The sequence below is a fragment of the Passer domesticus genome, chromosome 8 (assembly GCF_036417665.1).
Source record: "Passer domesticus isolate bPasDom1 chromosome 8, bPasDom1.hap1, whole genome shotgun sequence".
NCBI lineage: Eukaryota > Metazoa > Chordata > Aves > Passeriformes > Passeridae > Passer > Passer domesticus.
Window position 1 is genome coordinate 56,627,835 of NC_087481.1, and position 16,094 is coordinate 56,643,928.

General features: G+C 40.4%; 1 long non-coding RNA gene across 15 annotated transcripts in view; it reads left to right on the top strand.

Annotated features, from left to right (window-relative positions):
- The first annotated feature begins 286 nt into the window (after positions 1-286).
- The window catches only part of LOC135306955 (uncharacterized), a 34,059-nt gene continuing 18,251 nt past the window's right edge, over positions 287-16,094 (top strand). For 7 of the 15 annotated variants that reach the window (XR_010367700.1, XR_010367692.1, XR_010367697.1 and 4 more), the window contains exons 1-4: positions 1,144-5,454; positions 6,372-6,478; positions 9,106-9,240; positions 15,222-15,391. This is a non-coding gene — a long non-coding RNA (uncharacterized LOC135306955). Of the gene's footprint in view, positions 598-1,143; positions 5,455-6,371; positions 6,479-9,105; positions 9,241-11,754; positions 11,881-15,221; positions 15,392-16,094 lie in introns of those variants that run through there. The other 8 variants (XR_010367698.1, XR_010367706.1, XR_010367693.1 and 5 more) reach the window with 8 other exon arrangements.

A 16,094-nucleotide genomic window follows, 5' to 3' on the forward strand; every position in this document is an offset into this window, starting at 1 on the left:
GTCAGTGAGGACTTGAATCCCAAGGCAGAGAAGGAATTACAAAAGCTAATGTTTTATTACAAAAGCCGATGGAAAACCTTCCAGCCTTCTCTCTGCCAGGTGAGATGTTTGGTTATTTTATTGCTTCTGAGACAACCACTTTGTTAAAATGTGGCTGGAAACTTCCTTGTGTTTCTAAGCTGTTTTTTGATGGGGCAGCATTTGCAGGTCTGGGCTGGGGAATCAGGCTGTGCTGGGCAGGATTTGCAACAGCAAATCTTTGGTACCTCTGAAGTAAACCTGACCTTCATGTTGGTTGTGTCTGGAAGAAGTGTTTCCTTAAAAAATACCCTGAGATATGTCAGGGCTGATGTTTGGAACGGTGGAAGACAGTGGGGATTTAACTGGGGCTGCAGTGGGCTCAGGGTGGACTCTGCACTGGTGTTTGTGGCATGGCACCCCTCCCTCAGGCAGAGGAACCAGTGAAGGAGGGGTAGGAGGTTCCTGCCCTGGTTCCCGGAGGTTCCAGCTGGTTTTGCATCAGCTCTGCCCCATCCAGCTGGAGGTGTGGAAGATGCTGTGCTCCTGTGCGGAGCATCACCATTCCCACCACAAGTGGTAAGGACCTTCTCCAAGCTGTACAAACTCAGAATCGGGTCACAAAAAGGGCTCCAAATGCTGGTAACCCTTTTGTGAGGTTACCAGAGAGGTGAGGCTGGAACTGCCTCGTGCCAACCACTGGAGATGGCACTGGAGCGGTGCTCACACCCTCCTGTGCCCCTCAGGCCGCTCTCCACCGCCCGGCAAGGCCGGCCATCCCTCACCCAACCACCCACGGCCGCAGGGCCGAGCGCGCTGAGGCGGGAGGGCAGCTGTGGGACCCCCACACCACCGAACCATGAGCGTGGCCAGGACGATTTTCCAGGAGTTAATTAGGAAGCCGAGGCTCTGGGAGCCTGTTGGAGAGCGCTGAGCAATCCCAGCTGCTCCGCGGGCCCCGCTGGCGTGGCAGAGCCAGGCCCTCCTCCCTCGCAGCCGCGGGCTTTGATCTCGCCAGTATCAAACCAGTTGGGCCCCAGTAGGGTGGTGGGAGCAGCGGGAGCCACTGGTGGCCTGTGGCTCAGGGCAGCCACCTTCTCTCCACACAGGCCCGCCGGCCCCCGCTCGGCGGTGGGACATCAAGGCAGGGCCGACCGACGAGCGCGTTAATTAGGAGGCTGAAATTATAATGTTGTGTTAAAGAACAAAGAGTCTCCAAAGGAAAAATATGTGCCGCATATCTGACAAAGATAAATTGGATTATTCAAAATATTCCTGATGAAATGTTACATTTTGCAACTAATTATCAATCTGTTTTATCTCCGGACCAGCTGGGCATTTTTGTGCATGCAAGACCTGCCTTACCAATGATCTTAAGATGTCACTGTAGCGTTTACATCTTTTATTTCAAGATTTAAATAACTAGGAAGTAGCTAATGTAATTCACTGCTGAGAAGAAAGGCTAGTTAGTTGAATGCTTTCCAAAGTGATCTTTTCCTAATGAACTTCTCTGGACTGTGAGTAATGAGGCTTTATTCAAATAATGTTTAAGAAAGGTTTTTATAATGTAATTTTTTTAAAGAAAGAGCAACATTTAATGCATTTAAAATATCTTTATTAATCCTATACTGCCTCATGTAGCATTAAAGCATTGTGAATATTTGGTTTTGTTCCTTCTGAATGTTCCTTTTGTGAAGAACTGGTTGTAGTAGCAATGGAGCTATAGAGATTGGGCAATTATCTCGTAAATGTTCAGTGATATCTTACAAATTACAGTCTGACATGATTACAGAGCCATTTTGCTGTAAAAGCATTTGTTGTTTAAGTATATTTATATACCACAGTGGTCTGTATTTCCCCATGTCCCTACTCAGACACTACTCCTATGTGCAAGCACTGAGCTTTGCTACCCCTTCTATAGCTCACCTTTGGGACAGCTGTGCTGAGATTAATCTGCTGGAGGTGTCATAAAAGTTTTCTTTTGAGTGTGATTTTGTGGTAGTTTTCAACTGGAATAGGAGAGGATACCTCATATGTTCCCTACAACAGCAGTGGTCTGCAATATTTTGGATTCTTTGTGAAGTTCTGAAGTTCTGAAAGCGTTCTGGCAAATTTTTTTTTTTGGGCACTGAACTGACAGGGTGGCCAAAAAAAATTAAGAAATGAACTACTTTAACATAATTCCTGCTTGGGCAATTTCTAGGAAGGGACAACCACAAATGTATTTGAGCAAACCTCCCTATTTTTGATTAACGAATGAAGTGGCATCATTGAATATGAGCTGATCTCATCCTCTGAAAGATTGACTCCTACTGCTTATGGGGCCTGACTGATACACCCCATGGCTACACACTTCTGAAGTTGGCTTTATTTACAGGAGAATATTAGCTCAAAAAGGACTTCACTCTAGAGCTTGAATTTTTCTGCTTCTATCTCCCAATAGTTTAGTTTTAAACACTATATCCAGCCTATATTCAAAGTTTTCCCAGAGAACAGGAACTGAATGTGGAGATTTCAGCCTGTGGAACATGGAATAAAACCAAAGCAATTTGCTCAGCCCATTGTTTTTTCCTCCCCCTTCTACAGAGTGAATTTTGTCCCATCTGATGATAATTTTAACTGTTCAGAGCAGGTTCTGCTTCATCGTAGAAATGAATTCTTTCTGCCTTTCAAAAAGGCTCTTTCCAAAGCTGATCAGTGCATTCCCTGCTTTTTTCCATGCTCTGTCGAGGCCTGATCCTGCTAAGAGCAGGAGGTGCTTGGCTCAGTGACCTTCTCCCAGAATTCCTGCCAGTTAGGAGTGGTCAGCACCCAGCAGGATTTGGCCTTTGCTTTGCACAAAAACCTCCCTCAGTTTGAATGTTTCATAATGTATGTTTAAACAGTCACAGCTAGCAAAGAACTTTGATGAGGCAAAGGGGTAATTGGATTTTCTTGTTCTATAATTAAAAACGTATATATTACATCCACATTAATACCAAAAGAGTTCATCGTGATCAGTGTTATTACAATGAATACCAAAGGATTTAACAGTGATTGGCCACTTAGTTTAAAGGGTACCTGAAATCATTAAATTGTTTGCTGGAGGGCTTTTAAAGGCCTGTTGGATCCCCTGCCACTCCATATTTTTTTACTCCTGGCCTGCAATGTGAGGTTTACTTTTACAAAGTAGGAGCAACAGGGTGATCATTTTCCTTTATTATTCCCTTATTGACTTCCAGTTAATTTTAATCTTTACATTAAGTGACCTCTATTAAGCTTGCCAGGTATCTGATTACTCTGCCAAGGTTGAGACCAGAAGGCGACCTATTGCACCACATCAATTGTCCTTCACAGAAGCCCTTACTGTTAATCAAGAGAGGAAGATTAAAGGAGATCAGAACTATCAGCCTGGAGTGAATTTTGCATTTGAATACACCTTTCTACCAGTGTGTGTGTGTATTGTTCTAGAAGAAAACAAATATGAGCTCTCAGGAGCAGCTTCTGCTCAAATCTCCACTGAGAGAAGTTCTCAAAGCAATGTGGTATCGGCAACCTTAACTCTGCCCTTAAACACTCTAATATGTTTGTAAAATTCTAAATTAGATACATTTTAATATACGTGTAAAACCCCTAAATAAGCTTTCTCATATTTAGTTTGGACAAATACAACTTTCCTATTTTTTTTCTACAATCCTAAAATGCTTACCTTTAATTTTGTTCAGTTCTACACAGGTATAAATGAGCTTAATTGACTCTCATTCTTAGAATCACTGAATCTTTTAGATTGGAACAGACGTCTAAGATCATCGAGTCCAACCATTAAACCTCCTTATCTTAGGTTATTTGATAGGTCAAGAGTTGACTCTTCTTCAGCACATGAATGTTCACACTTTGAGGCAGCTCCTTGGAGGTTGTTGGTCTTTGTTGGTCTTTAAATTCTTTGAAGAATTCCTTTTGGATAATTCAGAATTTAGCGTTTGTAGAATCCCTAAATTTGTATCAGTTTGTGAATTTTCATGTGGTAAATCCCAGAGACTCTAATTCATTAAACCATTTGTGTAGGATAAATTTTGGTCAAATATTAATTTTCTTGTATTCCATTCTTTCAATATGTTTTGGAACTTCGCCTGAAATTCTTAGGGACAAAAACTCTGAAATTATTATTGAATGCTACAGTGTGGGTCTAGAAAAGAGATAGTAAATCTGTGTAAAAATAAATGTATTGATTGTACCCTGATTATAATTATGCTGTTATACATTACGTTTCTGTAGTTTAAAAATTTAATCTTTTGTCTTCAAATGATCTCATGTACATGACTTCACCTTTGATCATCTACAGAAGTAAAAACACCCTTGAAATTTAAAAAGAAGGTAAGTTGGTGTTAAAATCAGAGTTTTAGTGCAATTAAATATTTGCAAGGTCAACTACTGCAGTCTAAAATATTCTGAACCAGTTCTGAATATATCAAATTAATAAATATATTCATAGAGGGAAAAAAGTGAGAATTAACCTTTTTCTAGCTAAGAAATCCAACAGGTGCTTTAAAAAGAGACCTGATCCTTTGGAAAGATATTTTTCGAAATATCTTTCCTCTTTTCCCTTTTTCCTGGCATCCCCATCCTGCACAAAGCCTCCCAAGCCTGGACAGTTTGTTCAGCTTTCCTAGGAGCTTGTGGAGCTTAATTTCAGTGCAAGGGATCCCAAGAGCTTTTCTCTTTTATAATCAATTCTACCTGCACGAACTTACTCTTCATATAAAAATGACCAGTTGGAACATGAGAATGTCATTTTATTGGGATTCAGGTCAGTAATTGTATTTATTTTCTTGTCAGAAGAGTCACCTCCAGCATTCAGTAATTTGATCATTGTGCTTAATTCATAAGAAAATTGGACTAACCCAACTCAGAAATACTTTTGTTCTATGGTTAACTCCTGTTTTTAAATAGTTTTATAATATAAAGTCTTCTATTTCCTCCAATTAGACAGAAAAATTGCTCAGCTCTTCAGCTTTCCAAGGGAAATTGGGAATGATTTAAAAAATTATGTGTTGATGCATCTTTATGACTTAAATCACAGCAAACATATTTATAACTTTTAAAGCATCGAGCATCTGTTCTTCTTCTTCCAGGCTGTGCAAACAAGAGTTCTTTGGCTTCCTCTAAAATATCCCTTTTTTTCAAAGTCCAACAGGCACACCATGGTCAATGACAAGGCATCCTGAGCCTGGCTTGTTCCAATCAACTTCTGCAGGAGCGGGATCGCCAAGGGATCGCGGGAGTCGGGAACAGCGTTTAGCACTTTGCTGACCTTGAGTCCACCTTTTCAAAACTCCTTCTGGAACCAAGATTTTTTCCAGCCATTTTCAAGTGATTTCTTCCACTTCCTCCAGAGACTGAAACACTTGATTGACCCGTGATGTTCAGTGAAATTCTTGCACTGGAAAAGAAAAAAATGTTGGTAGTCCTAGACATGAAAATGCTCATGAACTTTTTTTTTTTTTTAATCTTCAAAAAGTTTTCAACTTATCATCTGTCCAGAGTGTTTAAAAACAGGTTTTTGTGGTTTCTTTTCACTGTGAAGGAAGATTTAGAAGCAAACATGAAAAATAGATATTTGATTTTAAATGTATGATTTTTACCTGTATTTTAGCCTTATAGGTAACACTTTGTCTCACTTGAGAGTTACTAATAACCAGGAAATGATTACTGAGAACTTCTGAAATGACATCAAGTAAAAAATTAAAGGATGTGAGGAGACTTTTCTAAGAAATGAAGGCTTTTAGAGCTGAGATCATGATAAATTATTTCTCAGCATTCCTTAGAAAGAATAATGGAGCTGAAGTTTGTACTGTGTGTATTGTGTTACTTGATGAATTTCTGGCTCACAGTACCTACATGAAAACAGGACTCCCCAAAGACTTGTCAGGACTCTGTGTTAAAGAATTTCACACAGGGAAAAAGGTTTTATTATTTCTAATTCGCTTTTACATCTTATATTTTTTTGCTTAAACTTGGTAGACTTTTTGTGGCATCAAAAAAAATGGTCTTTCAGCTTGAAATTTTGAATCAGTCCATGCTGAATCAACTGAGCAGTGGAAACAAGTCATGATTGACCAGTTTTCTGTGTTAGAACCAAGGAAAAGAAAAAAAAGGTTTTGTTTTACTAAATTACTTAAAAGTATTTTTTAATATCTAAAGTTTAACCCTACTTGAGGAATTTACCTATTAATTATTTTCAAATGGCATCAGCAACAAATACAGATGATAAATATAGCAAATAAGAAATTCTGCAACAGTAAATATTTTTGTATTTGTATAGTGGGTAGTCATGTTTGCTCTCACCCTGCTAATTTGTTCTCTCAATTCATTAGACAGAAAGTTTCTGTGTTGAAATGTACCAAACCAACATCCAAAAATGCAGCTTAATTGCACTGAAGCCCAGTTTTCTGAAAATCTGCATCTTGAAAGCTTCAACTCTGTAAGTTTCCTCATATTTCTCTTTATAATAATCCCCTGGATGAGAGTTAGGTTTTGCTTTGTTTTTGTGTTAAAAAAGCAGGACCATACACTGAATTAATAAAAGTTGAAGATGAACATATGGAAGGTAGGTATGTAGGGCTTCATTTATTATAAAAATTCTTTTTGGTGCTCCATTTGTTTATTCTGGATAATTATCCTGGCTGGATGAATTATTGCTTCCTAGGGATCCATCCAAGCCCTGTGGGTTGCCTCTGGGCACTAGTGAATTCCAGTGTTAATTTTATTAAGCCTTAGGATTTCCTCCTCCTGGTCACTTTTCCCTGGAAATGAAGTGTGGAACATGTAGGGCCTCAGCTGCACCAGATCTCTCCCACAGCACACGGAACGGGGCATGGCATGGACAGCATCTATAATTTAATTGTACACCCTGAGTGTTATTCTCTAATCCCCTCGCTCTGCTGTGTCAGAAATCAGGACTTGGTTGTCTGGCTGAGTTTCCATGTTCCAGAGGTGATACTGGGTCAGTTCTAAAAAAAAGATGAGAAAAAAAGGAAGCTGTACAGTTGCAGAACAGTTCTGTGCTACAGGCAAGTTCAGTGTGGTGGAGAGAAAGAAGAGTTTTATAGCTCAGGAGAAAATCCTATATCCATCCCAGTCCCTGAATAAGATTCAAGTTTAGCACCACGTGTTACAAAAAGTTGTGCAGCCTTTGGTTTGCTGTTTAATCTGGTTGCTCATCTATCAAATGAGGATATCGATTGTGATCTCTCACAATCTCCAGTGAGATTTTTAAGGGAATATACGAAGCACCTATAGATCAGTGAGCTCTGCAGAGATGTTTTAGAGTGCAAAGTGCTTTTAAATGGTGCAGCTGTCTGCTGGGCTGTGTTTAAGGCTTGGTTCACCTAACGCTGCTCCCTGTTTTGTGCAGAGGTGCTCGGGGGCTGGCCAGGCTGCCTTGCAACAGAGCTGGCAGAGCCTGCTGGAAAACAGAGCTGGAAAAGTCAATGCAGCTCTTGCTCAGGTTAAAGGGAAGACTGCATTGTTTTACCTTTAGTTGTAATTCTGAGGGCCACTCCAGTTCAATGCAGGCTGTATTAATGTGCATCACTTATCCATACACTGAGTCAGTCAATGACTGCATTGATCCAGGGCTGTGTTTTCTTTCAGAGGATGCTGCAATGAGGCAATAGAAATCATTAGGGCTTGTGATATTGAAATCCTCTTGGTGCTGGCAGACCTGGAGCTCACATTTCACATACTGTTGCAGCAGCACAAGAGCAGTCATGCCTGGAATTTCGAGTGAAAGTTTCTGTTCATATTTTTTTGTTGAGTGGATCTGCTCTGTTTTGCTCCTTTCCCTTGTACCCAGGTTATTTTACAGAGGTCTGTTGTGCACCTGGCAAGATGGTCTAGGGCAAGGTGTCCCTGCCCAAGGCAAGGGGTGGGACTAGAAGAGCTCGAAAATCCCTTCCAAGCTAAACCATTCTATGATTTGATGGTTTTTATGTACAGGATGTAATATTTTCTTCTTGTGTTGAATGTGATTCTAGGAATGGCATGGCCTGGGTCAGAATGGGCCTTAGAGATCTCCTTGTTCCAACCCCTTCCATGGGTAGGGACATCTTCCACTAGACCACGTTGCTCAGGGGTCTGGTGTTTCCTGATAAAACCCTCTGAAGGTCTCAGACAGCTCTTCCAAAACCTCAAAATTATTCAATATCCTCTTCTTGAGGTCTCTCACCCTTTTAGTTGTCATCACAAGCATTTAAGAGCGAGACACAGCTTTTGAAACTTAGCTTTTTCCAAGCTTTTGCAAATGGCTGGATGTTTAACAGACTTCCAAAGTTGATACTTTGTTCATAAATGACAGTAATCTGGTCATTGCAAAAATGTTTATGATCTCTTCTTCAGGGAAGAATGCAATCTAAGCAAAAAGAGCCTTGTTACAAGTAGAAAACAGAAGGAAATTATGTGACCCTGGCAAACCTTATACAGGGGAGTTTCAGCAATCTGTAACCTCATTATTGTGAAGTTCTTTAGGATATTCATAGAGGTCGAAGGGAAATAATGACCTACAGTTGGAGGCATGAATAAGACAACATTCAAAAAGCTACAAGTTTAATTTGGGGAATACGGCTGAGGAAGAAATGGCAGCAGGGAAAACAAAAAGAAATTTGGCAAACATTCCCCCAGTCACCCAAGTAAATCTGCACTAAATACACCCAGCAACTTGTGCTCATAAATCCGTGTGCAGGAAGGGCAGTTGTCAACAGGTCGTTCCAATTTTCAAATGAGGTTTGTCCTTGCAGGTTTTCTTCACACCTCTCCTGATGGCTGCAGGATTAAGACTATAAAAAAAAGCAGGTCATGGAAACAAATTGGAAAATGCCAACCCTCCCTCCAGCTTCACGTTTCCTTTTGAAATACTGCTTTAAAAAAAAAATCTCCCAAGGAGATCATTGGTAACTTGAGGGATGGAAGAATTGGGGTATGGATGCTTTAGAAAATGTGTCAGGCTTTTGGGAGGTTATGGAGCTGATTCAGCTAATCTGGACGTATTAGGGGAAATCTCCCTGATCTACCCCACCTGAGCATGGCAAATATTCCTTTCATTTCCTGTAGCAGACCTGAAGACGTGTTACGAGGTGGTTTTTTCTGGATGATCCTGAGATAAACAGAAACTTCATAAGAAAAGCTTTTCTTCATGGTAACCCCACTGTAATTCCAAGGACTTTTGGATAAAATTTGATAACACTGGTAAGGAACAAAATGTTACTGAAGGCGGAGGCATTCAGGTGAAACCCTAACCCTAAATCCTGACTGTTTGTTACTATTAAAGACCTCTTGGCACTTTTCACAAGAGCAGAGGTGTGAGCCCTGGTGTCCTGGCCAAATTCCAGCTTGGGTAATTAAATTCTGCTCTCCTAAAATCCCCCCTGTAGTTTCAGCCGAGTCCAGGATTCCTCATTTCCTCCACGAAAGTGCGGCACAGAATTGCTTTGTGCTGGTAAACAGCTGCCACAGCTCACCCCAGAGGAATTGCTGCAGCTCACTCCTGAATCTCTCTCTGTCTCTCCTTCACACTCACACAGGACACAGCCCTGCCCCAGAGCACCCACGAGCATCCTTCCTCGCTGGCAATGTGGGATGCAGGAATTGTGCAAGGCACAACCAACCTGCCAAGCAAACCTGGACCCCATTCCCCTCTCTTAGTCCAATATTATTAAACCCTGCTCAGCTTTAGGACTCTAGCCTAAAAACACCTTGCTATTTCCGAAGAGCTGGGGAGATAAAGTGTTGCTGGTGCTGCTCCCCTTGATTTCTGGATATTGGTCATACCTCGTAAATGGTTTCATTTTCTTTGCTGAGGAAGAAATCTTGAGTCCACTTCTACTGGGGCTTGTTAAGCTGTTGCCTTGGGGGCCAGTTGATCAGTTGTTAAGTAGTAAGCAGCTTTGGCAGGCAACAGGCGTAGGATCCCCTGCAGCTACTCCAGCCTGCCCATCCTATCATTCTTTAGAGAGGGAGCCAGGGTATTGTCTTAGAAGTGCAATAATGATAAAATACGGGCAGAAGCTCTTCCTTCCACTTTGCATGCACAGGTATTTTAGTAAACTCCATGACATCTGGAGGGACAAATATATAGATAAATATTTACTTGTCAACAGTGGTTGTAAAGTCCAGCTGAGGATTTTTTAACAGATTTTTTTTTGGATGATAAATCAGGGGCTCTGAGTGAAAAGGCTGAGAATTGGGGCAGCTGTACTGAAAGCTCCTCAGCTGTTTGTCCTGGCTGTTATCAGCTTCAATTCCTCATGAAAAATTATAGAAAAATACAGCAGAAATCCTGGCCACAGAGAGCCAGGCTGGTATTGTGTAATTGTGCCATGCTTCTATCTGACAGCAAGGAAGTTCTTCAGTTGTAATTTTTTTTTTAATATTGTTATTACTTTATTCTTATTTAATGTCTTAATTGTTGTGTCATATTTGGGTGAAAGGTTTCTAAACATTGCACTTTCTAAGCATTGTTGCACTTTCTAAGCATTGGGACAAAAAAAGAAGCCAGCTTTGCCATTTCTCTACCTCAGAAAGATTTCTGTGCTAGCAGAAATATCTATTTTCCAATCTTTGTGCACACTGAGAAATTTCATCAGTCTGATTTTTCCTTAGCTAAGTACACCGGGAATGATCCAAAGCAAGCTCGACAGATTCCTGCTTTTCACATGCCAGTAGGGTTTTTTAAAATGTATTTTATGCTGGGCTTATTTTGTTTGGTTTTTTGGTTGACTGAATTACCTATATTCCTTGAAATGGTGTTTAGTAATTCTCAGCGACTGCAGAGATGCCTACTGGGAAGTGGTCAACGGATCACAACAAACCCCACTGACTCCGGGCTCTCCTACTGCTTTAACTCAATTGCACTTTCTTATCTGAAGCCACATCTCTTAGGAAAATCCCAGAAATGCTCTTTGCCGTGAAGCATGGTTTTAATATTATCACAGCTATTTGAAAAGACAAAAGATTAGAAAGACTATTTGGTGCTGAAGGAAGAAATAGTTTCAAGGGATGGATTTACCACAAACAAGACTCACATTTGCTGCTAATGTGTGCCCCAGAGTCTGTCTTCAGCTAAATCATCACCCCCTTGATGCTGGGTGCAACTTCTATGGAAATGAAAGGGGGTGGCCATTCTTCATCCCAGTCTTGATCTCCTACAGGCAAAAAATATTTACAGGGGAATTGTAGCTTGTGATCTATCTATCTATCTATCTATCTATCTATCTACTTATCTATCTATCTATCTATCTATCTATCTATCTATCTTTGGCCTGTATTGATAATGTATCATTGGGCTTCTAATCTTGTTAAAAAGTTAGATGAAGAGGGGTGGACCTGATAATTAAAATATGAATAGATTTTAAGGCAAGCTGGGTGCTAAAGTCCAAGTCCATGGAGCTGCTCCATAAGAAAACCGCTGGCATTCTCAGGAAGGACTACGATCCACTTACAGATTTGCAGCACAAGAGGAGATAGAAGTGGCCATTTATTCTAAACAGCTGACATTTGACACCTCTGTCATGACATAAAATAAAAAACTTGTTGTTATCAGTATTTGCCAAAAGGAGATGGGGTAAAACTTTCAGAAGTGGCTGGTAGCCACCAGAGTGCAGGTGCTGCACAGGCAGCGTCAAGTCCAGAGGAGAGATGCATTAAGCCCAGTTCATCCCACAGAGGAATGGACTGGGCTTTATTGACAGGCTTCACCTCCAGCAGGATGGCAAACGCCCCAGGCTCCTGAGTCTCTGCACACTTGTGTGTATTTGCTGCTGGTTTCTCCAAAAATGACCTCCTGCCCCTCCTCTTCAGCCAGCCCCTCTACAAAAACACCTTTATCAGGTAGGTAGGGAGGGACCGGTGGAAAACGGAAATGCCTTAGTAAGTAGCCTGCAACTGAAATAGTTACTGGCTTTAGAGGCAGAGATCTTAATTTCTAAAATGGATTCTTTGCAGTGCTTTGCCTTCCTCTGCAGTGACTTTCTCCTGAGCTGAGTGTTTGTTAGTGGAAACACCACAGCAGTTTGTTCCTTGCCCCACAGGACACCTCCAGCAGATCTATCAATTCTCTGCAGCCAAAACATTCGCATTCCCTATCTTAGGTCAGCACAGAATCTTAGAATGGTCTGGGCTGGAAAGGACCTTAAAGATCACCTCGTTCCAACCATGGGGGATGGAATTGTGCATCTTCTTTCTTTGTTTGCTTCTTCCTCTGAGAAAAAACCTTATCTTTTTCATACTTAACACAAAATCAAGCAAAGAACATTCTCTGGTTCTGTGGCTTTATCCCCACTGATGGCAGGGATCACAGTCCAGAAAGCAGCATCCTCTGCAGGTTGGATCTTCAATACATCAAACGCCAACGTTGGCATTGTTTTGAGAGGGTTAACTAAGATTAATGAGAAAAGAAACATGAAGCCATGGAGGATCAACATTACAAATCAATGCCTGAATAAATTTAATGTGTATTCCAGCTGTACTTTACCTGGCATGATCCTGATTCTTACGAGTGCATCTTTTATGCTTCTAAATAACCCAGTAGGACAGGAACACTGCTTTCACTTTAATAATGCTTTATTTAAGCTTTATACAGTAGTCAATGTATTGATTTAGGAGGAATTTGTAGAATAAAAAAAGAATCCTTAATAAGGTACAAATACACTCCTCCAGTCTTCTGCATTCCTCATCCGTAACATTTGCAAACTGTAACTCTGGTATTTTAATTCTGGAAAACAAAATCATTAGAAAATAAACCCAGACTTGTTGGGAGTTAGAACTTCAGTCTGGATGAAGTAACTTCTCTGAAAGGTGGACTCTTTAAATTCTTTTACTTTATCTACAACTTCTGAGAGCAGATAAAAAGAGAATGAGTATTTTATTGTTGTATACTTAATTAATGCTCAGAGCTGGGAAATAGCACCTGCATCTTTGTGAATTTGTTGTTAAACTTCACGACGGGCTGGGCTGGCTTTGTTTCCTTAATCAAACCCCTGCTATCCTTAACCTGCTTCCCAAAATTGCCATTTGTGCCATGAATCTGCCAGAGCCGCGTCCGCGCCGCTAATTACACGTGTGGAGGCAGCGACAAAAGGAGACCTTTTCCATGAAAACGCTCGTGCCGGCCAGCCTCCTAATCAGATTCCAAGGAATTGAACTTGCAGAAAGTTTGTGCTAGCCTTGTGGATTTTCATTTCAGATGTTGTCAACTCAAGGGCATTTGGACCAATCAATATCTGTCTGTCTTCTCGCACAGAGAAAGTTGGCTATTAGAAAAGAGAGGCTTAGAGCAGGCTCAGCCAATACCATTAGCCCTTGCCTAAGGGCAGTTGTGGCCGTGTGCCGGGGTAGGCACCTGCCCCCTCCCCTCCCCCACCATTAAGAAGGCCACTGGGGATGTCATTTGGACATAGCGGGCAAAGAGCACTTCTTTATTCTTTCTCTTTTTTACACCCAGACTTCACCAAAAATCAATAAATCTGTTCTTTGCTTATTTTCAGAACTTTACTTCAATATAAGCAAGGACTTTCCTTCCAGCTACAAACTCCAGTAGCACCAAGTCAGGGATTTTTTTTTTCGTGTGTGTGTGTATTTTTTTATTTTCCTTTCTCTGTTCCAATTTGAGAGATAATTGGAAATAATATCTACTGTTTCTTCTTTTCCCTGCTAAAGATTTTTTAGAAGAAAGACCTTGATCTGCTGACTCTTTTCATGATTCAGCACTTGATTTTTCTCCCCTTGCTCTCCTTTTATTTATAATGATTTTAAATGATCAGGGAGGGAAGTGATACATTTCTTTGTTTTCCAATCAACAAAGTTTTCACCATATTGAATTAGGTTTTGCTATTTTTTGTGTCAAGGCACTATTAGTGACACTGCTCTTGATAATTCTTTAAATATGAAAAATCACCCTTCAATTTTAGGCAGCATTTCTGTACATGAGGAACCAGGAATATATTCTGGGGAGACATCAAGCCTATGCATGGGTGCTGTGAGAATTTTTTAAAGACATATTTTTGAGTCTACTCTTTCTCTGAAATAACTGAAAAAAAAAGGTAAATTAAAGATTATTGAGCTCAGTGACCAAACCAAGTAGCAATGGGCTTAAATATAGAACCTTCAGAGAAGATGTTAAAAAATCTGCAAGAAATGCTGGTGAATTGTTGCTGGAAGGATATTAATTGAGAAGCTGGTGGCAGAGGACAAAGGGAGAAGGTAAAAGCAGAAACTGAGTTGATTTGGATGGAGAGAAAAGAACTCTGAGATGATCCACCAAAAAATAAATCAACCAAAAAGAACAACCAAACAACAAAAACAACAAAAACCCAAACCAAAACAAACCCATATGAAACCATTTGAAAGGCAAAAATGTAGGAATAAATCTTGAAGACAGAAAGTTTTTTGGTCAAAACTTGTGGCGGGAGCCAGTGGAATTAATTTTATTTAAGAGGTATTACCAGAAGTCCTCATGCTGAGCTTTAACAGATGAACAAACATTGTCCTTGTGGCTATAAGAAGTGAGAATGGACAAAGCTCCTGAAAACGGGAGTATCCCATCCTCTCCCAAACAGTCTGGTCACACAATGCACGACAGCCAAATTCCATCCCTTCTACTATGGAATTACATTTATCTCAAAAAATTAAGGAGCATTGTTTAGATAAGAAGACTAAGATTTACCTCAAATAATTTAGTGAAGTGGGCTGAGACCCACTGCTGAGACCCACTGAGACCTGGCCTGAAACCATCGCCTTGCTGAATTCTTATAAATATAGAATTGGGAATACCACAGGATGAAGATTCTTTTTAGCTGGGTATGAACCACAGAAATGCAAAGAATTAAAAAGAAAGAGGATCAAGCCAAATCGTGAAGCCATGAGTGGAAAAAGGTTGGATCATGTTCCACTGAGAAATTCAGCATTTTTTGGCTATTTCACCAACCAAATAGCAACCAAAGAATGTTGTTATTAAATATTCTCCAAATGACTAGTGAGAGCTTTTTAAGGTTCAAAGATTTCCATAATCCAAAGATGTCACAGATAGTTTTGTGATGGGGGAACAGGCTGGAAGTTCAGCCAAGATCCTCTGGAGGTGAGTGGTAAAACATCTAGGCTGCTAAGCCGTGGCCAGTTATGCTGGCTTGAGTTTGAACAGTTTAATTGACACTTTATCTGTTTTAAATCACCAGCAAGGTCCAAAAGGACAGTCAAGGCCAGGAAGCCTTTTCCTTCTTCTGTGGGTGATCTGGAATGTGGATGAATTTCCATGAAGAATGGGAAGATCCTTGCGGCTGGATTCCCCCAGAAGTTGTCAGGATTCAAGGAGCAGAGTGAACGTTATCCAAGACAAGGTCAATGAGTAAGTAGAAAAGGGGAATTTTCCTGAAGATTTCTGTGTGGTTTGTAGCTATAAACAAACTTAATGACAATACAGACTAATTTCTAAAGTGTCTTTAAATAAATACAATTGTGGGGTTTGGAACTTTTTCCCTCTATTTTTTTTCTTCTCTTTTTTCCTGTAAAATGCACAAAGGTCAACTTTTAGGTTCCTCTCCCTACCTGGCAGGATTCCTGCATTTCCAAGTGCTCCTACTTGCTGCTTCATTGAAAACAATATTACTGTGCTAAACAACATCATCTTGGAATCACTTGTGGGATTTAGTGGTGTTTAAGGGATGAAGGCTAGGATACTGCACAGTGGAAACCTCCAGTGCAAAGAAAATAAGGTTCATTTCTTATGAACCCCTAAACCAGCTGCACTTCATTCAAGAAATGGATGCGAAAAAAAAATACACAAACAAAATTTAATTCAATTATTTTTGATATTGTAATGACTTGGTAGGATTTTTTGAGACTGATGGGCCCGGGGATAGATTTTGTAGCTACTTAATCTCAAGAGCTGGAAATATTTCTTCATTTAAATGAGGAAATTTATTATGCCAGAGAGTGGTTATTCATTGTATGGATTATTGTTTGGAACTAGAGCAAGATGCTTTCTTTTTGATATTTAAATGGAAAGAAAAAATAAATATCATGTCCTTTTCAAAACAAACAGTTCAAAA